General features: G+C 40.6%; 1 protein-coding gene across 10 annotated transcripts in view; it reads left to right on the forward strand.

Annotated features, from left to right (window-relative positions):
• Positions 1–25,217, forward strand: part of CPEB1 (cytoplasmic polyadenylation element binding protein 1) — a 119,923-nt gene that overhangs the window by 61,457 nt on the left and 33,249 nt on the right. The gene's annotated exons all lie outside the window — the stretch shown is intronic.

A 25,217-nucleotide genomic window follows, 5' to 3' on the forward strand; every position in this document is an offset into this window, starting at 1 on the left:
TGATATTTGTTCAGTTGCACAAGCTTTCTTTGATTAGTTCTGGCATGGCATATCTTTTCTCACATTTTTCAACTTGTCAGTAACCTTGTATATTTTTAAGACCTGACTTTGGTAAGCAGCAATACAGTTGATTTTTATTTTTAACTCATTCTTCTAAAAGGTGTCTTAATTGCAGTTTGGGTTTTTTTTTTTTTTAATGTGTAGTTGAACTATTCTATGTGTTGTGCTTAGTCATTCAGTTGTGTCTGACTCTTTGCAACCCCATGGACTGTAGCCCATCAGGTTCCTCTGTCCATGGGTATTCTCCAGGCAGGAATACTGGAGTGGGTTGCCATGCCCTCCTCCAAGGGGTTTTCCCAACCCAGGGATCGAACCCAGGTCTCCTGCATTGCAGGTGGATTCTCTACCTTCTGAGCCACCAGGGAAGCCCGAACTATTAGTATACTTTATGCTTAAATTTATCACCTTTATTGGGTCTTCTCTTTGTACATCATATTCTGTGTGGCTTTCTTTTGCATTAATCAAGTGTTCTTTATTCAAACTTATCCTTTCTGTGATTAAGTATTGTTTTACTGTTCTTTTTGTGGCTACTCTAGGGATTACATCACATATCTTTGACATATTAGTATCTCACAAATTTAGTGCTTTCATCCCCTCTGGAAAATGGGAGGACCTTGACTTCCCTGGTGGCTCAGATGGTAAAGCGTCTGCCTGCAATATGGGAGACACAGGTTCGATCCCTGGGTTGGGAAGATCTCCTGGAGAAGGAAATGGCAACCCATTCCAGTATTCCTGCCTGGAGAATCCGAGGGATGGCGGAGCCTGGTAGGCTACAGTCCATGGAGTCGCAAAGAGTCAGACACGACTGAGCGACTTCACTTCTCTTCACTTGATAGAACTCCAGTTACCTTGTCACCACAGCTTTTGTGCTGTTGCTACTAGGCATTTTAATTGTATATGTATTTTTAAATCCCATAAGGAATTATTTTACATAATCATTATTTACTTAGTCTTGCTCACATATATTGTTCTTTCATCATGCTTATTTTTCTGTGCTTTCATGTGAATCTATTCTCCTTCTGGCTGAGGAATATCTTTTGTGTTTTCTTTAGTGTGAATATACCGGTAATGAATTCTCTTTTATTTTCCCTGAAAATGTCTTTATTTCATCTTCCTTTTTAGACTGTTTTTGCTGGTTATAGAATTCTTGCTTGGCATTTTTCATTCAGTTTGTATAAGATGTTTATCTGCAGGTTTTCTGGATTTTCTGGACAAATCACTCTTTTCTTTCTGAAATCTCTTTTCATCTCCATCTCTTGTTCTGTTTGTTTTAATTCTCCCTGTGTCTTCTCTGCTGTTTCACGCTTTAGTCTACATATGACATCTTTGTTTTCTTGCTTATGAGTTCTTGGGCTTCTTATGTGTATGGATTGGTATCTTCAGCACTCAGGTTATAGCCATTATCTCTTCATGTATTTCCTCTGTTTCATTTTGCTGTTTTCTTCTTCTGTGGGTCTGATTAAACATACATTCAGCCTTCTCATTCTGTCCTTCTCTCACCCTCTCTTTGCCCCCCCCCCCTTTTTGGTTTCTCCCTTGCATTTTGGATATTTTGGTCCTATGTTCTAGTTTACTTCTTTTGCAGAACTGTGCCTCATTTGCTGCCACAGTCCACCTTTGAGATTTAAATTTCCAGTATCTTGGGAGACGTTTTGGGTCTTGACTTCTTTCTGGTTCATTTTTACCTAAGGTACTCTTGGGTCTCAGCTCAGTAAATACCGTGACCTATTAGACTTGCTGCTGGGACAGGCTTTGGGTCTTGACTTCTCTCCCTTTGCCTCTTCAAGCCTCAGAACCAAAAGCAAACTTTGCTGAATGGGCAGATACCTTCATAGGATCGGTGATTTTGGTGCTCTGGTAATTTGCTTTCTCTTCTGGATTTTGGCTTTTTTCTTTTTTCCAGAATTAGACTGGTAGTTTTCTACTATATTCTAAGATCTACCATGATTTTTTTTTTTTTTTTTACTAATTAAAGGATTTTCTAATTTTAGGATGAAGATAAGTCTGAATAAACTTGCCAGTCATTACTGCAAATTAAATTTGAATGGTTTAAGAATTATTAACCCTTATTTTAATTGTCCTCTGGTACTAGTACTTATTGTGAACAGTTGCTGTAAAGAGAAGTGAGATAATACAAGTAAAGAGCTTAGGAAGTATCCACCTGAGTGGTAGTGAACAGTGTTCGCAGTGTTCTTTCACTTTTCAACCTGCACTTCCTTCTGCTTAATATAATTCTGCAGAAACTACTTTGTCTTTCCACCTCACTATTAAGTTCTCTTGCTCTGTCTTTCCTACCAATCAGACCACATACTGGCTTTATTGTATAATCAAATGTTACCTTTCAGTGTCTCCAGTGGATCTTCTGGTATCTTTCTGGGAATACAGTAATGACTTTGAGTTCAGTGCAGTCGCTTAGTCGTGTCCAACTCTTTGTGACCCCATGGACTGCAGCACGCTAGGCTTCCCTGTCCATCACCAACTCCTGGAGGTTGCTCAAACTCATGTCCATCAAGTCAATGATACCATCCACCCATCTTATCCTCTGTTGTCCCCTTCTCCTGCCTTCAGTCTTTCCCAGCATCAGAGTCTTTCCAGTGAGTCAGTTCTTCGCATCAGGTGGCTGAAGTATTGAAGCTTCAGTTTCAGCATCAGTCCTTCCAATGATATTCAGGACTGATTTCCTTTAGGATGGACTGGTTGGATCTCCTTGCAGTCCAAGGGACTCTCAAGAGTCTTCTCCAACACCACAGTTCAAAAGTAACAGTTCTTCACTGCTCAGCTTTCTTTATGGTCCGACTCTCACATCCATACATGACTACTGGAAAAACCATGTCTCTCTTTGTGACCCTATGGACTAGACAGTCCATGGAATTCTCCAGGCCAGAATACTGGAGTGGGTAGCCTTTTCCTTCTCATGGGGATCTTCCCAACCCAGGGATTGAACCCAGGTCTCCTGCATTGCAGGTGGATTCTTTACCAGCTGAGCCACAAAGGAAGCCCAATAATTATTTTAAAATCTTGTTTTTGGCCTTATGATCCTTTTTTCCTTAAGTATAGGTTTTATGTTAAGATTGCTGCTTCATTTAATCTGTTGGTTTTCTGTCAATACTGCTTGTAATTTGTGTTTTTTTTTTTTTCAATTAAAAAGATGTTTTTCTGGAGTATAGTTGCTTTACAGTGTTGTTATTTTCTATTGTACAGCAGAGCAAATCAGCTATCCATATCGTATGTCCCCTCTTTTTTGGATTTCCTTACCACTTAGGTCACCACAGAGCACTGAGTAAAGTTCCCTGTGCTATACAATAGGTTCTCATATAATAATTTGTATTTTAAAATGAGCTTTTGTATTAGGGATTGCCTGAAAGTGTATTTGCAGATACTGTATAGGTTTGCACCAGCCTGCCCTCTGAATGGGAAGAATAGTCCATAATGGATATTGCGTACTTCTGTAAAGTGATCTTGGCAGCTATTGATCATTACTAATTTATTAGGGGTTGCCAAATAGCAATTTTCTAATTCTCATGCATGCATTTATTAGCTGACATGCTTTTACAAAAGTAAGCTTACTTTCATCAACTATTTGGTTAACCTGAAAAGATGACCCTGAGAAAAGGCAGATAAATGCTTGATTATCCTTCTCTATTTTCTTTGAAAATATTGAGCTGGTTTTCCAGACTTCTCTAAAGCTGACCAGTCAGTTGTTCTTCAGTGTCATTGTGGACTCATGGATTTAGTGTGTTTGTATCTTGACCCATTGCAGTCATCCTTTTTGGCTCGGATTGTCTAGTGTGTGAACAGTTGAGCTTTTTCATACCCAGTAGGATGCCTATAAGAAGGGGAAAAAAGGTAATAAGTTGTTAAACTAGAACTCCCATTCATTGTTGTTCAGCTGCTAAGTTGTGTCCAGCTCTTTGCAACCCCTTGAACTGATGCATGCCAGGCTTCCCTGTTCTTCACTATCTCCCAAAGTTTGCTCAGACTCATGTCCATTGAGTCAGTTATGCCATCTAACCATCTCATCCTCTGCTGCCACCACCTTTTCCTGCCCTCGATTGTATGGTAGTTTGAACATTCTTTGGCATTGTCTTCGGATTCATGCATTGCTAATGTGAAATATTACAACTGCTTTGAAAAACAGTGTGACAGTTACTTCAGAGGTTAAGCATAGAGTTACTGAATGACCCAGAAGTTTTTCCTGAGAATAATGAAAACATGAATCCACACAATACCCAAAACATGGAAACAATGGAGATGTCAGTTGATGAGTGGTGTAACAAAGTGTGGTATATCCATAGGGTGGAATAGTTGCCAGTAAAAAGGAACGAAGACCAGATTCATACTAAAACATGAATGAACCATAGATAGTGTGCTAAAGTGAAAAAAACTAGTTAAGGAAGACCACATGTTCTCTCATTCCACTTATATGAGATGCCCAGTGTAGGCTCATACAGAAAGAGATGAATGAGTTGCTCAGGGCTGGGAGAGGTAGGAGGGAAAGGGAGTTTTCCTTGTGGGGTGGTAGAATGTTCTAAATTTAATTGTGATCATTGCACAACTCTGTGGAAATACAAAAAACCTTTGAATTGTGTGCTTTTAATTGGTGAATATGTGATCAAGGAGAAAAGATACTTGCATTACATAGCAGAGCGTTAGCTTTATTAGAGTATTTTTATGAATTAATGAGACTAACAACCCTGGTAAAATGGTTGAGACACACATGAAGAGACAGTTGTTTTAGTCAACATATAATAAACTGCACTGCTGCTGCTAAGTCGCTTCAGTTGTGTCCGACTCTGTGCAACCCCATAGACGGCAGCCCACCAGGCTCCTCTGTCCCTGGGATTCTCCAAGCAAGAACACTGGAGTGGGTTGCCATTTCCTTCTCCAATGCATGAAAGTGAAAAGTGAAAGTAAAGTCGCCCAGTCACGTTCAACTCTTCGCGACCCCATGGACTGCGGCCCACCAGGCTCCTCTGTCCATGGGATTCTCCAGGCAAGAGTACTGGAGTGGGGTGCCCTCACCTTCTCCGAATAAACTGCACTAGGTGCTATGAATACAGTTGTGAACATCTGTGCTTATGTAAAGAGGTATGAGCTATACATAAATGCAGAAGTATGGTGGGGAGTAAGGGACATAATATTTCGGTTTATGCTAAGTAATAGGAAAATAAACTAAACAAGGGGACATGATAAGGAATGACCAGGGGTGGGGCTTAGTGGTTGCATAAATTATTTCCCTATGTACTACTGAGGGAAGGCCTGTCTCTAAGGACGTGACATTTCAGCTAAAGACCTGAGTGATGAGCCAGCCATGTAGAGAAGAAATTGGATTGATACCAGGAGAAAATCAGTACAAGCAGAGGGAACAGCAAGGCCTTGGAGTGGGTGGATGGGCCTGAATCTGGTGCATTTAAGGGGTGTCAGGACTTTGAGGGTATGAGAGGTGGTGAAGCAGAGAAGGGTCAGGAGGCTGCCACAGGAAGTGTGTGTGGACATGGACTGGTTTGGTGATAATGCAGACAAGGTAAGCGGACAGATTCAGTGTGGATTTCAGAAGTTGGTTTAACAAGACTTGATGGTTGTGAGGGAGAATCAAATTTTTTCTGGCATACTTAGTGGATCATTTTATGAGCTAGAAATTATAGGGAAAATGGGGACAAATAAATGAAATAATGCTGAATTTTATAAAAATAAATTAAGGAGGCATGGTAGACCTTTGTCATTCAGTTTCAGAATCTTATCACAAGCTTGAACAATGGTATTTTATATTTTTATCTGTCAGATTCATAAAAAGTAAAGTTTGCCAAAGCCATCGAGAAATAGTGCTCATGTAGTTGAAAATTTAGACTGGTTTGACTTGGGGCAATTTTGGCCAGTGCCTTATCAAATGTAAACCTATTGGATCATAAGGTATCTGCACTTACCAAGTATGTTTGCCTGAGAAAGTCAAAGTAAATGTGGAGGAATGTTTATTGCCCTATTATAATGTATAGAAGAAGAAATAACAGCTACTAGGACCAACCTGAATGTCCATCAATAGAGAAATTATTATATATATTATCAATGTTATGTTCATAGAATGAACTACCTGTCACCAAAGAAGAAAGACAATCTCTATGTGCACATATGGGAAGCTCTCCAAAATACATTATTTGGGGGGAAAAAAAACCCTGTGAAATAATATATTTGATGCTTTGTGTACATTAAGAAGAAAGATGTTCATTTATGTGTTTCTGTGCATGAAAGAATCTTTGAAAGGCACCTCTGGGCTGGGGAATTTGAAGAAGGAGATTATACTCACTTTAGGTAAGAAAGAAGAATATGAAGTTGTGCATACTGTGACTAATAACCTTTTTTAAAAAGATTTACTTTTTTGTTTGTTCTTGGCTGTGCTGAGTCTCTGCTGCTGCTTGGGCTGTCTAGCTGCAGTGAGTGGGGGCTGCTCTAGTTGGAATGCACGGGCTTTTCATTGCAGTGGCTTCTCTTGTTGTGGAGCACAGGCTCTAGGGAGTCAGGGCTTCAGTAGTTGTGGCACATGGGCTTAGTTGCTCCACAGCAATTCCTGTTCCAGGGATTGAACCCGTGTCCCCTGCATTGACAGGCAGATTCTTAACCACCAGGGAATCCCACTAATAACTTTTAAAAAATTTGTTTATTTGGCTGTGTTGGGTCTTAGATGCAGCACACAGGATCTTTCGTTACAGTGCATGGGCTCTCTTGTTGTGCCCCATGGGCTCCGGATTCCCAGACTCTGGATTCATAGACTCTGTAGTTGTGCTGTGCAGGCTTAGTAGCTCTGTGGTATATGGGATCCTAGTTCCCCGACCAGGGATCAAACCATGTCTCCCCTGCATTGGAAGGTGGTTTCTTAACTACTGGACCCAGGGAAGTCCCACTAATAACTTTTCATGTGGCAAAGCTTCCCTGTAAGAAAGTCTTTGTATTTCATTCTAATAAAATCCCAGAAGTACTACTAACAATTTGTTCTGAATATAAACATAAAGAGACTTAAGAGCATCCCAGAAGTTTCACAAAATTGTTTTCTTAAAAGAAGATAGTTCATTTTTATTTAAATGTTCTGTTTTTTTTGTTTGTTTTTTCCTTTACTATATTGTGAGTTCCTTTATCAGAGAGTCATACCCAGATTTTAAATTCTTAAAATCGTTTTCTGAATTGATTTTGTAATTTACCTTTGCTGTAGGCAATTTGGAAAATTCAAGTACAGATATACCCTGCAGTCTGTTTCAGTTGTTTAGATGACTATTAGTCTGTTTCTATGTATTTCTGGATATTTTTATGCAGTTATGATTGTGATTTCTATAGTTTATTCTCTGTTCCTAGCTCTTATTGCATTCTCATTTTATCATGTGCTGAGGTATGAATTTTAATGTTTAAGTTCCTACTCCATTATGAAGGAATTAATTTTTCACCATCTGCCTTTGTGACAAACATCTTTATAGGTAGATATTTCTCTGTATTTATAATTAATTAGAGATTTTTTTAGCAATAAAATTACTAAGTTGAACAGTTAATATTTTTAACATTTTGGATATTTTTTGGATATACTGTCCTTTTATGAGCCCTCTAGCAGATGAGAATGCTTATCTCACCCCATATGCAGAGAAGAAAAATATCAAAATGACTATCAAATGAGCACCATTGACTATCATATCTTTAGTTTTCTGGCTTGGTAACTAGAATTCTTATTTTAATTTCTGTTTCTTTTAAAGTGGAATACAAATTTTTTAAAAACCAACACTATAAGTTCATTCTTTTTCCTTGTTGAATTTCCTGCTGACTTTTTTTTTTCCTTTTTCTTTTTGGCTGAGCCTCACGGATTGTGGGGATTCTCCAAGCAGGGATCCAACCCATGCCTCCTGCATTGGAAGCGTGGAGTGTTAACCACAGGACCGCCTGGAAAGTCCCCAGACCTTTCTTTTTCCCTCTGGGCTGGAAACTACACTGGGCACTGAAAAATCAAACTACCTTAAAGACAGTTGTGATTCCTTCCTTTATTATGTTAAAACAAGATATGTCAGTTTTTAATTCATTGTTATCCTATTTCTAATGAATCAAATCTCAGGGAGAAAATGCTTTCAAGTGGGTTTAGACTGGAGATACTCCTTAAAGGCAGCTTAAACTCTGAAATGTTAATGATGGCTGGGAATAGAAATCATTTTAAAGCCATACCTGTATAGTTCTGTATCCCTGTGTACAAAGGTGTGTGTACAGGTAAGAATCCAAATTTAGAATAGCTGTGAAATCAGTTTTAACTATATCCTTAAATTCCTTTCCCCTTAAACACAAAAGTACAAGCTAACTTGTAAGTGAGTACTGTTTATTCTTATGCAGATCAGTTGAGTTTTGGTTTTTACCATCTATCTGGCTATCCTAGACAAAATGTAACTTAAGTAACTTTTCATTTTGACCAAAACCCAGAGAGGGAGAGGTCAAATTTATTTAATGTGCCCTTTTAAAAAGGGAATTAATATTTAAAACTAGAGGCTTCTAGGACAGTGCTGTAGTTTAAAGTGCTTTAAATCTTCCAGAGTGCTTTGGAAAAATGTTGTCAAAATATTTTTAGAATTTTCTTTTTAACCTTACAGAACACAATAATGCTAGCTTGCTAAAGTAGAGGAAAGGCCACCCAGTAAGAACTCATCCTCAAAAGAGAGCAGAGGAAATTACATTGATAGCTACCGTCTATTTTTATTTCTTTAGTTGGGGGTGGAGGGAATGCCTCAACTATCTAATATGAAATGTTGTAAGTTAGATTAGCAAGATATTTGAAAAGCATAGTTAAGGAAATCTTAACCAACATTCCTGTTAGGCCAGGGACCCTGTTAATACTTTTATGTGATCATGTCTCTTTCCTTCCTTGCACTTGGCTCACATGATAGTTTATCACTTCCGTGATTATGTAGGTTGTCTTTACCACTAGATTGTAAATCCATACAGGCAGGAGCCATAGCTGTTTTTCCTTATTTACCATATTCCTGTTGCCTAGCTAGTGCCTGACTAGCTAGGAGACTAGAATCTCCTTTAATAAGTAAATACATTTTCTTTTCCCATTTTGAGTTGCTTTTATTTATTTTTTTACAATATTGTATTGGTTTTGCCATACATTGACATGAATCCGCCACAGGTGTACACATGTTCCCCATCCTGAACCCCCTTCCCACCTCCCTCCCCTGGCTTACTTCACTCTGTATAATAGGCTCCAGTTTCATCCACCTCATTAGAACTGATTCAAATGCATTCTTTTTAATGCTCCATTGTGTATATGTACCACAGCTTTCTCATCCCTTCGTCTGCTGATGGGCATCTAGGTTACTTGCATGTCCTGGCTATTATAAACAGTGCTGTGATGAACATTGGGGTACACGTGTCTCTTTCAATTCTGTTTTCCCTAGTGTGTATGCCCAGTAGTGGGATTGCTGGGTTGTATGGTAGTTCTGTTTCCAGTTTTTTAAGGAATCTCCACACTGTTCTCCATAGTGGCTGTACTAGTTTGCATTTCGACCAACAGTGTAAGAGGGTTCCCTAAATACATTTTTTAACCCGTTATTTTGGCAGAACTTAAAGTTGGATAGTATCAGTGTTGGTAAAAGGTGTTCAAAAATGCATAGGAAATGTTATGAGAGGACTGTAGAGTAAACTGTTAATTCAGAGACTGTAGAATTGAGGATGGAGAAGTGTCGCAGGAATGTGAAAGTGATCTTTTACTTTTTATACTATTTGTGTGTTGTCTTTTTTAAAAACATAATGTGTATGTCCACACTGAGTTTTAGCTTCACCTTGCTCACATTGCTTTACTTCTTTTGAGCCTTGAAATCAGTACCTGTAAAATGGGTTTAGTGCCTTCTCCATATGGTATTTTTAAAAATTTAATAATATATTTTATTATATTCATTGGTTTTATTTTTTAGATTTCACATGTAAAGTGATATCATACAGTAATTGTCTTTCTCTGATTTATTTCACTTGATATAATACCCTCCAGGTCCATCCAAGTTGTTGCAAATGGCAAAATTTTAATTCTTTTTTATGGCTGAGTAGTATTCCTGTGTGTGTGTGTGTGTGTGTGTGTGTGTGTGCGTGCGTGTGCGTGCGTGTGCGTGCGTGTGCGTGCGTGCGTGTGCGTGCATGCGCATACACACCACATCTTTATCCATTCATCTGTTGATGAACATTTAGGTCGCCAATAAAAAAAAAAAAAAACATGTTCACAGATGCAGAGAACAAATGAACAAACTGGTGGTTACCAGTGTGTATGGAGGGGGAGGTAAGACAGGGAGTTAAGACATACAAACTGTAATGTATAAAATAAACTACAAGGATATATTATACAACACAGGGAATATAACCATATTTTATAACAATTATAAATGGAGCATAACCTTTAAAAATTGTGAATTACTGTGTCATACACCATTAATAGTGATAAAGAATCCATCTGCCAGTGCAGGAGACACAGGTTTGATCCCTGGGTTGGGAAAACCCCGTGGAGAAGGAAGTGGCAACCCACTCCAGTAATTCTTGCTTGGAGAATTCCATGGACAGAGGAGCCTGGTGGGCTACAGTCTGTGGGGTCACCAAGAGTTGGACACAACTGAGCATGTACCCATGTGCCACACCTGTAGCTTATATAAGATTATACATCAACTATACTTCAGTTAATATATATATATAATTCAACGTAAAATATCAACATGTGTTCTATATAGAAAATTATTGAGATATTTTGATTTTTGATTTTTTTATACTATGTCTTCAAAATGCAGAAATTTCAAAAATTGAGATAATTGATATAACATTCTATTAGTTTTAGGTGTACAGCATAGTGATTGGACGCATGTTTTTTGTGAAATGATAGGTGGCTTATTCTCATGATATGCATTGTATATTATACTCACAGCTCATCTTGATTTAAACTGTAAATTTTCATCAGAAGTAGTTGGTATGATTTAGGTGTCATAATGTTGAAAATGTAGGTTCACGCCTTTAACTTCTACTGAATCATACTGAAAAGTTTTCTGGTAACAGACTAGAACTGCCAGATTTTTAACTTAAATTTCAATGAATTAAAGTTTAGAATTCATTTCCCACTTGCCACAGCTACTTCTGAAGGGCTCAGTGGCTTCTGAGTTGATGCTGACCGCTCCAGAGGAATGTGTATGAGTCTGGCAGGACAGCGAGCAGCCTCCCCTCTCCGCCTTGGGGCTCTGCAGCCCAGGCATGCAAGCCCTTGGCTTTCTAAGAGAGATCGGCGGCTGCCAGGTTTCCTGTGGGAATGACTTCCATTGCACTATTCAGTGTCCTGATGGTCAGAAGGCAGAACCACAATGAGTATTATGAACTAAGGGATTTGTTAAAGGACCTTCTCGTTACACAGGAGAGAGGAACAGGGGATGCTGAAAGACGAGGGTAGTTTCACCAGCCAACTTACTGAAGCCCTGGTGCAGGTGGACAGTTGGGGCCCACGAGGCACTCCAGAAAGCCAGGCCCCTCCAGCTGCTGGAGTTGGGCCTCTGGAGGGTTGCTAGCAGAGCATCTGGGGGAGGCGGTTGCCACTGCACCTGGGGCAGTCCTGGGCTCACTTCTGTCTTCAGGGCCTGCTGTAAGGCAAGAGGAGCAGAGAACAAGCAGAGCTGGACGCTGCCAGCGTCTCTGGGTCTGACCCTCACTTATGTCAGCACTGCTGACCTGTTGCCCTTTAATGTTCTCAGCCACTTCAGGTACATGGGCAGAACAGCACTTGGACTTGAGAAGTACAAAGGTGGAAGTGCTGCAGTGGAAAGTGGGAGGGGGCCAACCTTAAAACTCAGGCTTAAAACAAGATATATCTTGTGTGATTGTTCTAGAGACTTTGCACAGACTCTGCTCTTTTTCTCATTAAGTAGGAAATGTAGTGTTTAATTTTTGAAAGGCTTGTTCTTTGTAGTACCATCCCCATCTGCTGGAATATCAGGGCTCTGCCACGGAAAGCTTAGCTAAGGCTTGGTTATGTCTTGATCACAGGTAGAATTAATCCCATTTTAGTGTGTGCTTTCCAGTTTCTGAATGTAGATTTTTTTTCATCTTTTTGACTGAAGAAGAAATGAGTACAGTTAAGGGGAAAAGGGAAAGTATAGAGGTCAAGGATTGAGGCTTCTGGAATCGGTTCTAGATAGGGTGTTTCTACCGTGAAATAAGGGGCTTAGACTAAGTAGACTCCAAAGTCTCTTCTGTTTTTAATTTTCTGTGGTCTATTCTAGTTGAATAGGATTTTAATCCTAATTTATATTGTCACTGAACTTCTAACATTAAATTTAAAGTCTCAGTATAGACTTCTGTATACAAATTTTTAATTTTTCAAATTGATTTCTGGGGTATTAAGTTTGAATTACCGTACCCTTCTTAATAACTTATACTTTTTTCTGGCTATAATAATATGTTCACTGTAAAATTTTTGAAGAAATCATATATTAGAAGGAAAAAAATCATATGTAATCCCACTACCCAGTTATAACTACTGTTACTATTTTAGTACCTCTCTCTAATATTTTTATAACATACTAAAGAGAAAGCTTTCTGAATGTACTATATAGTAATTTGCCTCTTTCTCTTCCTTTTATCTTTCTGTGTCATTAACTTTCTTTTTCAGGGTTACATAGCGTTTTACTTTGTATGATCGATGCATTGTGGATTCTTAACCTGGGTCCATGGATAGAATTCAGGGAGTCAGATATCTTGGGCAGATAAAAACTTAGATATTTATTGTCACCAATGTTTAACTGAAATGTAGCATTTCCTCCTAAATGTGGGCACAAAGTCACAATAATAGCAGGATCTAATTCTTTGGCAATAATAACCATCAGTAGGATGATCAGACATTTCCTGTCTGATTCCTTTACAGTCATTGCACATACCTTGAAGTGTTTACATTCATCAGTATGAAATGATCACTACTTTACATATTTTACATCATACTTAGAAGGTATCTGTTCATAGGCTTCAACACATTGCCAAATGGTTCATAGTACGAAAAGTTAAGAATTTCAAATTATTAGAGATAGTTTACTTAAATAGGTGTCTACTTTAAAGACTAGTAGAAGTACATTTGCCTATATCTGTGATTATTTGGACATAGGATGAATCTCTAAAAGCAAAATTTTTTCATCAAATAGCTGTTTTTAAAGCATTAATGTGCACATGTTAGGTTGCCCTTCAGAAATGTACTAGTTTGCTCTCTTACTTGAAACACCCAATTCTTCTTACTTTTTTTTGGGGGGGGGGGCAGATGGTAAAGAATCCACCTGCAATTCGGGAGACCTGGGTTCAATCCCTGGGTTGGAAAGATCCCTGAAGGAGGGCATGGTGACCCACTCAGTATTCTTGCCTGGAGAATCCCCATGGACAGAGGAGTCTGGCAGGCTGCAGTCCATGGGGTCACAAAGAGTCAGACGTGACTAAGCACAGCACAGGGCATATGAGATCTTCCTTCTCTGACCAGGGATTGAACCCATGCCCTCTGTGTTGAAAGTGTGGAGTCTTAACCACTGGACCACTAGGGAAGTCCCACACAGTCCTTTTTAAATCACTAGCTTTTATATTCTCTAGAAGCTGATGCTCCCGTGCTTTGGCCACTCTTGAGAGTCCCTTGGACTGCAAGGAGATCAAACCAGTCAATCCTAAAGGAAATCAACCCTGAATGTTCATTGGAAGGGATTGATGCTGAAGCTGAAGCTCTAATACTTTGGCCATCTTATGTGAAGAACTGACTCATTTGGAAAAGACCCTGATGCTGGAAAAGATCGAAGACAGGAGGAGAAGGAGACAACAGAGGATGAAATGGTTGGATGGCATCACCAACTCAATGGATATGAGTTTGAGCAAACTCCAGGAGATAGTGAATGACAGGGAAGTCTGATGAGTTGCAGTCCATGGAGTTGCAAAGAGTCAGACACAATCGAGCGACTGACCAACATTATTATTGTTTGGCCCTGTAAGAGGTCTCCAGTATGGTATAATGTTCAAGGAACTTCTACAAATCCCAAATTTGAACCAGCATAGCATCAGGGAAAGTAATATTTCATTGTGTTTAGATGTTAATCACTCAGTTGTGTCCAGCTCTTTGCATCCGCATGGACTATAGCCCACCAGGCTCCTCTCCATGGAATTCACCAGGCAATAATCCTGGAGTGGGTTGCCATTTCCTTCTCCAGGGGATCTTCCTGACCCAGGGATCGAACCTGCAGCTCCTGCGTCTCCTCCACTCCAGGCAAATTCTTTACCATCTGAGCCACCAGGGAAGCCTGATTAGGTTATACTAGTTTTAGTATAACATAAAACTAGTGTAGGGGATACCACATGGACAGCATGTTGTATTCCAAGACTCTGGACTGGAGACTTGAAAACATTCTGCTTCAGAAACTCCATACCAGAAGCCATAAAGTAGGTGGAGTTAGACTTCAGTCATCTTTTCTGTTCTCTACCAGGAAGAAATTAAATTGTCAACTTCGAAAACTATGTATGTGCATGGCAGTGGAATCTTGGAAACACCAAAGTGTGAAATTGATATTTTACTGAATAAGTAGGCGATTGGGGCAAGGATAATAAGAATGGGGAGGAGCTAGTATTAAGAGTTGAACTCCTGGTAGGATGGGATGGGTTTAAGACAGAGCTCCATGGGGATCTAACTGGTGAGAACGGAATCCATTAATAATTTAATGATGGTAGGAGTGCCAGGTCTTGAAAGATGGGTAGAGAATGCATGACACAGAAAAAGTACATAGCATGTGAAAAAATAAGGTACAAGTACTTAGGCTTCCACTGTGGCTGGCGTATTTGTCTGAGTCAGCTCGAAGAGACCAACTCTATGGAAGTTGCTTAGAATTATTTGTTTTCAGAAAATAAATAATTTACCGATAAAGCAAGTCTGAGCTGGGGCATGTGTGAGTGTAGACCTGGGTCTGAGAAAGTGCCCAGAGTAGGGATGAGGCAGGAAGGTAGGTTAGTCCCTGCATTATGATCCCACCTCTGCCACTTAGCAACTTTGGCCTTGTCTGAGCCTTGTTTGCTCACTAGTTTAAAAAGAAAGAAAGAAAGAAAGAAAAAGATTTAACCAGGTGGTCTTCCAGCTCTTTTCCTGCTGACAGGCCATCAGGGACTTTTGTCCAGAGATTCTCAACCTGCCTGTAGCAATTACTTGTTTGGTCAGTCCTTGTTGAGGGGCTTGAATTACACAGAACAGTCTTAATTTGCAAATAATCAGACACCTAATTAGAATTAACTTTAGCAGAATGTGAGATGTGTTGGGAGGCTGTTGATACGAAGCTCACAGAATAGGAAGACGTTTTGTCACGATTCTGTTCCTTTGCTGCCTTTCTCTCAGAGTGAGTTTCATTTTCACCCTCTGCACAGTTTTGTGTTACCTGAGGAAGGGGCTTCATTCACATACTTTGACATCATGAGGTCAGGAAATTCTTCTCTCTCTCCAGTACCCAGTTAGAAAAACCTTAGGGAAGGAGTCTCAGGTTGTCTTGAGCTGTGCCCATACTAGGAGTGGCTTCTGTAGTCACATGGAGGGGTTACTATAACCCAGGTTGGCTCAGATGGCCACCTTGGACCATCACTGTAATGAGTGATGCAGAAACCAGCAAGAAAGATGACATTGGCCGTTAGGACCACTTGGATGGTATAGGAAGAAAAACAATTCAACAAAAGCCGGGGGTGTGGCAGAGTTTTAAAAGCATGATCTCTGGGGAGTCCTGCACTAGGCGGCAGCAGTCTTTGAACACGTGCTTGTATGTATCCAATTTAAAAAAACTGTGTGTCCCTCAGTGAGATCTAGTTCTCACCACCCACTCCAGTGGTCATTACCTGCTCCCCCCACCAAAAAAAAAAGCCAAACCAGAAAATAGTAAGTGTTGGCAAGGATGTAGAGAAATTGAAACACCTGCTTTTACAGAATGCAAAATGGTATAGCTGTTGTTGTAAATAGTATGGTGGTTCCTATTAAAAAAAAAAAAACATAGGATTACCATATGATCCAGCAGTTCCACTTCTAAGTATATATATGTAAAAGAAGTGAACTCAAGGATGGAAACACATGTTTGTTTGTACACTGATATTCATAGCAGCACTGTTCACAGTAGCCAAATGTGGAAGAAAGTAACCCAGATGTCCATGGACAGACAAATGGATAAACAAAATGTGGTATATACATCCAATGGAAAACTATTCCTCCTTAAAAGGGAAGGAAATTTTGATACATGCTGCAATATGGATAAACTGATGATATTCTGCTAAGTGAAATAAACCAGACATAAAGGACAAATACTACATGACTCCACTTCTTGGAGGTACCTGGAATAGTTGAGTTTAGAGACAGAAGATGGTTACCAGGCACTGGGGAAGGGTTAGTGGGGGGTTAGTGTTTGATGGGTACAGAGTTTTGTTTGATATGAAAAAGTTCTGGCAATGTTTAGTGGTAATAGGTGCATAAAAATGTGAATGTATTTAATGCCTCTAAATAATACACTTCAAATGGTTAAAATGTTTAAATAAAAAGCAGTTTAAAAAATATAATGTACACCTTGCACGTTTAACTTTGTACCTATATTTTCATTGGAAAAAGGTATCTAGTGGAATCAAAATTTGTAGAGATTTTTATACTTATTATGTTTAGAAACCTGTAAATTAGCTCTTTAATTGTAGAGAATTTCTCATTATTCCTTTTCTCCTTTATTTGTATTTCTAGTCTACTTCTCCCACAGAATTTTATACTAATGAAATGTTTTACATTTCAGTCTTCTGTTGATCATGTTATACTTCTCTGCAACAAAAGCAGTGCATAAATTGAAATTTTAAATTATTTCCTGTGACTGAAAGGCTTATAAGTGTTCTGTATTGCTGTGGCCATTGATTGCTAGGACAATTGATTAAGACAATCTAAAGGTTAAAATTTTTGATAAAAATTTTATTTAGTAATTATTTCTTGGAAATGCTTCTTAATGAGATAAATGAGGCATTTTTATAACTCATGTAATTTTGGATGACTCGGTTATTGCCAGAATGACTCAGGATTTCAATGCCAAATACATTCCTCTTTTCTGTTTTTATAGATCTGTGCCCTATTGAGTAAACTTGTTCACATAAATAAGTAGATGGGACATGAAGGCATTGTTAGAGCAGTGCCACTCAATTGTTTGAATTGTTAGAGCAATGTCACTCAACTGTTTGAATTGTTTGAACTTGTATGCAAAAAATCAGTCATTTATTTTTAGTCATTTACGTGCCGACAGTTCCATTAATTCCTTCATACTTATTGAAAAGACGGAATTGGAAACCCTCTAACTTGTGAAAAGATATGTTACTTGAGACATTGGTCATTGAATTTCTCAGTTTGGGGAAGGTATACCAAAAAATGCTTAATGGAGATTTCAAATGACTATTGTTATTTTTTCACTTAGAGACCCTGTTTAACTCAGATTACCTAAAGGATTCAGAAGATTAAAATATTGTTAAATTTAAAATACAGCTTTACAAATAGAGTATTTTAAAACAAAAAAAATTTTTTTTTGGCTGCAATGTGCAGTTTACAGAATCTTAATTCCTGAACCAGAGATTGAACCTAGGCCCTCAGCAGTGAAAGCATGGAGTCCTAACCATTGGACTGCTAGGGAATTCCCTTAAAATGCTTTTTATTTTATCACTTGCTTTAATTATGTTGTTATGTTTTGTCAAAACCTTGGGTCTATAGATTTTAACTTGTTCTGCTTATGGAAAATGTCAACTGTAAAATCTGATTTAATGAAGTTGCTTCTTATCATCAAACCAATTACTTCATTCAGATTTGCTTTTTGTCAGAAAAAGTAACTTCATCCCCCTCCACCACCATTTTATTGTGAACATTTTCATGCATACTGAAAAGATGAATAAATTGTAAAGTGAGCACCCATGATAATTATCACCTAGATCCTACGATGAACATTTTGTCATATTTGCTTTATGACACATCTGTTTATATATCCCCCTTATCATTTATCAAGTATTCTTATGTATCCCTCTAACCATTTATTGTAGCCCAGGTGGCGGTAGTGGTAAAGAGCCTGTTTGCCAGTGCAGGAGATGTAAGAGACACTGATTTGATCCTTGGGTTGGGAGGATCTCCTAGAGGAGGAAATGGCAACCTACTCCAGTATTCTTGGCTGGAGAAGCCCGTGGATGAGGACCCTGGTTGGCTACAGTTCATGGGGTCGCAGAGAGTCAGACATGACTGATGACATGTGCACTCACACAACCATTTATCAGTCCATCTCCTTCTATGATGCATTTCAAAGTGAATTGGAGACATGGGTATAATTTACTTCTAATACTTGAGTATGCATATTGACTCTAATGTTCAGTATTTGTTTAGAGGTTCTTTAATACTTGAGTATGCATATTGACTCTGATGTTCGGTATTTGTTTAGAGGTTCTTGGAGGTAAAATTAATAAACAGTGAAATGCACAAGGATTGCAGAAGAATGTGTGTCATTAGGTGCATTCTGACAAATGTGTGGATGAAACTCCCCACAAAATGTACATTGCCATCACCTCAGAAAGTTTCCTCATCCCATTTCCCAATTGGCTCCCACCTCTATCCTTTGGAGGCAACCACCTTGTTTCACTGTTTATTAGCTTTGCTTCTTCTAGAACTTCAAAGAAGTGGAATCATATACGTAGGTACTTTTACATAAGGTTTATTTCACTCAGTGTAGTGAGAGTCATCTCTCTTGTTGCATCTTGTTTTAGTTGCAGTTTCTCTTCTGACTCTTTGCGACCCCATTGACTGTAGCCCACCAGGCTCCTCTGTCCATGGGATTTTCCAGGCGAGAATACTGGAGTGGGTTCCATCTCCTCCTTCAGGGCATCTTCCCAAGGCATAGATTGAACCCGCATCTCCTGTATTGGCAGGTGGGTTCTTTACCACTGAACCACCTGGGAAGGCTGTTGCTGCATGCATCAGTAGTCTATTCTTTTTATTGCTGAGAAATACTCTAGCATATATGTGTATCAGTTCAGTTCAGTCGCTCAGTCGTGTCCGACTCTCTGCGACCCCATGAATCATATTCTCCTGTTAGTGGTCACTTGAACTCTTTCCAGGTTTTGGTGATCATGCATAAAGCTTCTGTCACCATTCATGTGCAGGTCTCCTTGTAGACATACTCTTTCATTCTTTTTAGTTGAATACCTTGGAGTAGAATTGCTGGGTCATAGAATTGTAAATGTCTAATTGTATAAAAAATCAGCAGAGCTTTTCTAAAAGCGATTCAACCATCATACAATAATGTATGGAAGTTCTGATCAGCAACACCAAATATTGGCAAACTGTGGAGCAGTCTTTTTTAATTTTAGCTGTCTGGTGAATATGTAGTATCTCATTGTGGTTAAATTTGCATTTCGTTGATGACTAACAATGTTGAGCAGTTTTTCAAATGCTTATTGTCCAGTTGTATATCTGTGTGTGAAATGCCTTTTGAGGATTCTGTGCTCTTTTTTTAAGTGTGCTTTTTAAAAAATTTCTTTAACTTTTGAGTTGTTAAGATTTCTTATATACTCTAGATACTAGCCATTTGTTAGATATGGTTGCAGATATTTTCTACCGTTTTGTAACTTGCATAATTATTTTCTTAATTGTGTCTTGATGAGCAGACATTTGGTAAGTCCTGTGTATCAAAACTTTCTCTGATGATCATTGCTTTCTATGTCCTCCTTAGGAAACCTTGCTCTGCATCCCCCCACCCAAGCTCACAAAGATAGGCTACGTTTCCTTAGAGAAGTTTTAAAAAGTTAAAACTTTCAGGTGTCTCTGATTCATACTAATGTTTACATGTGGTGTGAGTTGGAGGTCAAGGTTCATGCCCTACCGCCCAGTGATATTTGGTTGTTCAAGCACCATTTGTTTAAAAAGCCCTTCCCCCTGAATAACCTGAAGGCATGTATATTATTGGGGTTTCATTGAATACCTGGATCAATTTGGTAGGAATTAGCTTTTTAATAGTATTGAATTTCCCACTTTGTGAACATGGTGTATACCATTTTAAAATTTAAACATTGTTAGTATTTATTTCCAGAAACATTATAGAAATTGTTTTGAAATAAATTGCAGAATTCATTTGAAGATTATTAGTGTGGTCAAGGCTGAAATAAGCCAATGATCATACTTTTGTGGTCGGAAGTACAAAGTAAACCCTGGTGTCTCTCATACCTTAACCTGTCATGTGACTTAAAGTGTAGCTGAAACTATAAGGAAGGTTTCCTTGAGCATCTATGCATCATGCATTCTCTATCTTCTGAACTACTGTAATTAACGCTCAGGTTAACAGTACATTGTCTCTTGGAGTTGTGATTGACTCGAGTTTAGCCTTTACAGTTTGATGACGAGTGTAAGGAAAGGTTGGTGAGTAAGCTGCAGCCTGAGGACCAGCTTGATGTGCGAGGCAGCAGGACACTGGCCAGGCCACCTGCTGGGGAGAGTGAGCACTGTGAGGAGGGTGTTGAGTAAGAATGGGGTGGATTACCCGGAAGACAGAGACTAGGTAGGAAGACCACTTGAAACTCGGACTGCTCAAAGTGTGTGCAGCATGTGAGTAGTGCAGGCATCACTTGGGTGTAGGTTAAGAACACAGATTCCGGTGCCCAACCCACACCTACTGAGGCAGTCAGTGTTGATTGCCGAGTCACCCCATGCCCTTGAAAGTCTGAGAAGCACTGCTTTAGGGGAACATGTGGGCTTCCTGGCGTGAGTGGTCAAGGGCCCCAGTGCAACAGGGGTTGACATGATATTGACAGGTGTCTGACTTCTTGCATGGTGGCTCTTTCACTTCAGGTTACCAAAACGGATTTACAGAATTGTTTCTGTTTTCCTGATTTGACAGAAGTGGCAGGCTTGGGGGATAGTCTTTCAAATGGTCTTTTTAGAAATACATTCTTAGAAATGCCACTTTTTGAGCTTTAAAAAAAACTTTTAAGAACATAAAGCATTGATTTAAGTAGCCTCAGCTTACTGTAAAGTCAGTTATTCAGAAGAAATCTAGTGGGGACCAGTGACGCAGAATCCTTCTCTCCTGTTCCCAGGGACTGGATTTAGAGGCGAAGCTGAGATTTTGTAAAAGAGTTCAAGTATGATTGCTGTATAGACTGTAATAGTGTGCTTGTCAAAAGGCTAAAGAGGAAAAAGAAAGGAGAACACCACTTTTGTGATACTGTTTGTGCAATGACTAAAGGAAGATAAATCCATGAGTGGCCTGCTGCCCTCACACATTAAGCTGCGCTTTTCTCTGTTCCTTTACCAACATCTATCAACAAACAACATTTTCACATAGTTATAGTCATGATGTAGATGCAGCTTTGTAGTCTGTTAAGTCATTTAACATACTTCTCTGCCCCCAACCCCTTTTCTTCTCTCCTTATCCATCTGCTTTTCTGCCCTCTTCCTCCTCCTTCCTTTCATCTCATATGTCCTTGACCACTTCCCTAGCTCTGATCTCTGGTTCATCCTGAGCCCTTTACCACATTAATTATTGTTTAGCAGTGTAAAGAGACAGTTCACTACACTCTTGAGCATCAGTTTCATTTTCCTGCCTCAGTTCTTCCTGGCTTGGTTGGCCCAAACAAACCTTGCTTATCTTCTCTCCTGTTAACTCCTCTGAACTAGATCCCCTTTCCCCTGGGATCAGCTAATGCAGCATCTGCTCTGCAAAGCCAGCTTATGTTTCCTGGGGGCCTCTGCTGACTTCTTGCAAGCACCATGGACCTTTACACTATGGAACCTGCCGAATGGTTTCATAAATGGAGGCCTGAAGTCACACTTCTCTCCTTGTTTCACCTCCTTAGTTGCCAGATGCTCAAGAATGATAGTGGCAGACGACCATGAGCAATGTCATGCCAAGTCTTGTTGACAGAGGAGCCATCAGCGGACAGACAGGTTCTTAGACTGAGGATGGAAAAGATTAGAGGTGAGGCTGTACTCCTCTTGAGGGCTTCCCAGGTGGTTCAGTGGTAAAGAACCTGCCCGTCAATGCGAGGAGACCGAGGTTTGACCCCTCTGTCAGGAAGATCCCCTGGAGGAGGAAATGGCAACCCACCCCAGTGTTCTTGCCTGAAGAATTCCATGGACAGAGGAGCCTGGTGGGCTACACTCCATGGGGTCGCAGAGAGTTGGATAAGACTGTGCATGCCTGCATGCATACAACTCTGAGCCCTAGAATCAGAGCCCTCGGGTCACCTCTGCATTTTGATCCTCTCAGCGGTCATTCTGTTCTAGACTGTGACAGACTTTGGACTTTGGGTCAGTTTACTTGAGTTTTTCAGTTGCTAAGAAATTTGGGCGATTATTAAGAAGGTAACATTTTCAAAGGGAGATCATTTTAAAATTCTGAACCAAATCAAGAAACTTAATCAGAAATGTTGCGTAGGTATTGATATGGAAACTTGGCAGGGTTCGGGTTGATACAGAAAGTGTTTAAGCTGAGAGTCTTTGTTCAAACAGATGGCCTTAGAAGTAGTCTCACCTCATCATGTGCTGGTTCCAAGCTTCTAGTATCTTCGGAGTGTCTGATGTGTGCTTGGCTAAAGATTATAAGGAATATCCTCCAATAAAAGGGGTCAAGTTCCTGCCCAGCATCTGATACGAGTTTGAGAAGCAAAGACAGGCTTTCCTCAGTAAAATCAGCGTTTGAATTTCAGCCCTTTCAGCTTGCTGCGCATTCGCCCATGTTGACAGTTTACTTCTCAGACTTGCTGTCAGTAGAGAAGGGGTAGGGAGCAGAGTGGGTAAATTTGGAGAGCTAGGATCATTAGAAAAGAGGCTTTGGGGGTAAAATGTTTCTGAACACAAATGGCCACAGGTAAGACTGAATCATGCCTGCCAGTCCACCTAGGACAGTTGAACTTGCTGCATTGGTAGGGTTATTAATATTTGCCCCTTTTCTCTCTCAGAAGTGCCTTGGTTTGGATGATAAATTATATGGTCACCTACTGAAACCAAAATACGAATACAATACTTTGTGCCAGACACTGTGCCAAACAGTGTAATCCTCAACAAAACACCTGAGAGAGAGCTGCTTTTGCCACTTTACAGGTGAAAGATGCTCAGAAAGGTTTAGTAACTTGACTGAGATCACGCAATGGCAGATCTTGTGAGTAAAGCAAGATCTATAAAACTTTTAAAGCCCACTTAATTTTTCCTAGCCTACCACACTAAAGGTTCAACAGGTGTGTCTTCTGTTAATCGAAGGAACTAGTGAAGGAATTCTACAATGGTAGTGCAAGCCTTTATCTGAAAGAAACAGTGGGATGGAGAAGGTCTGGGTAAAGTAAAGGTGATGCGTCAGTGGAAGTGCTGGTAGTAGAGGGAGAGGCATGCTGTACTTAGACCTCCAAGCTCCTGGATGGCTTGCAGCCATTTGTTCCTAAGTGACCTTTAATGGTCACATTTGAAAAGACCCTAATGCTGGGAAAGATTGAAGGCGGGAGGAGAAGGGGATGACAGAGGATGAGATGGTTGGATGGCATCACCAACGCAATGGGCATGAGTTTGAGTAAACTCTGGGAGTTGGTGGTGGACAGGGAAGCCTGGTGTGCTGCAGTCCATGGGGTTGAAAAGAGGGTAATTGTATAGACCAATGCTACTCAAACTTTTAAGTGAATTAACGTCAACTGGGAATCTTATTAAGATGTAGATCAATTCCAATTCCAGAAGTCTTAGGTGGGGGCTGAGAGGCTGTATAACATGATTCTGGTGATACTGATTTTGTTGGTCGGCCACGCTAGACTTTGGGTAGCAAGAGCATAGTTGATAGCTAGATTCTCTCTGCGTGTGGCATGGGGTCCCGGTAAACACAAAGGCCCTGATTTTAGCTGGGGACGGGAAAAACGATTGCTTCTAGATGTGGGTGTGCTCACAGTGTGGTGGAAGGGACCATATAGAGAGTTTGTAAGGGGGGGATGGGTACTTATCTATGGATGTTTTTAAAGGAAGCATTATGTTTTTATAACTATTACATATGGGTTATTTTTAAAGTATGTCGTAAGCTTGGGGGAAGGGTGGACAGAGAAACTGGTGGGGGAGTGGTCTGGGGTGGGGGCAGCACCAGCATGGGTGGGTTCTTGCTCTGCCTGTGCAGTGGTGAAGAGGTTTTGACAGACACAGGCTTGGAGCAGGCAGAGTATCTACAGCCAGACAGGAATAACATGGATGGATGACACAGCAGCAAAGCTCTTTAAAAAAAAAAAAAACTCTCCGAGGGGAGGAGTCCCTCCCACAGACTGGCCGTTCTCCCCTTCTCGGCTGTGCCTGAGCGCCTGTGGACAGAAGGGGACACTTTGGAGGCTCTGGCCAGCCGTTCCTGTGGCTAACAGCAGTAGCTCCCACTCTGCCCACCTTGTACCCTGTCCCGGGTGGTCCCAGGTGGGCATGCTTCCTGTGTCTGGTTGCTTCTCGCTGTAGCATGGCAGAGCGAGCAGGGTCCCTGGTCTCAGTGCGAGCAGCCTGCCTGCCATGTGGCCGGGACCCTCACTGTACCCTCCTTTCTAAGGACGAGGCCTTGTGACTGGAGGTCATGTTGGAAGAGACGGATGGATACAGGAGAGTACGTTGGCAGATAGGAAGTGGCAGAGGTCCCAGAGGTTCTGGGCAGAGCTGGACTTGGTGCTGGGGCTGTGACTGGTCATGGGAATAGGGCTGTGGTTCCAAGCAGCTCCCCTGCCTAGAGAGAGGGTCTGGGTAGCCAGAGGTACCAGGGCCCCTCCCGTGGCCCGTGTGCTCTGGAGGAGCAGGGCCAGGGGCTGTGAGCTCCTACCTGGGGCTTCTGACAAGGCACATACTACCTCCGAGATCGCTTCTGCTCTTTGGGTCTGATCAGACTCTGTGAGGGGAGTAGTTCCTCGCCTGTGCCTGTAGTTGCAGGAGGGGGAGCTGGTCCTGCTATGAGATTGATGCCCACCCTTTTGGAGTGAGGGAACTTGGGAACAGGGAGTGAGTATCCTAGTCAGGGGGCTTCCCTGGTGGCTCAGATGGTAAAGAATTTGCCTGCAATGCGGGAGACCTGGGTTCAGTCCCTGGGTCGGGAAGATCCCCTGGAGGAGGGCATGGCAACCCACTCCAGAATTCTTGCCTGGGAAATCCC

This window comes from Bubalus bubalis, chromosome 20 (genome assembly GCF_019923935.1).
Source record: "Bubalus bubalis isolate 160015118507 breed Murrah chromosome 20, NDDB_SH_1, whole genome shotgun sequence".
NCBI classification, from domain to species: Eukaryota; Metazoa; Chordata; class Mammalia; order Artiodactyla; family Bovidae; genus Bubalus; species Bubalus bubalis.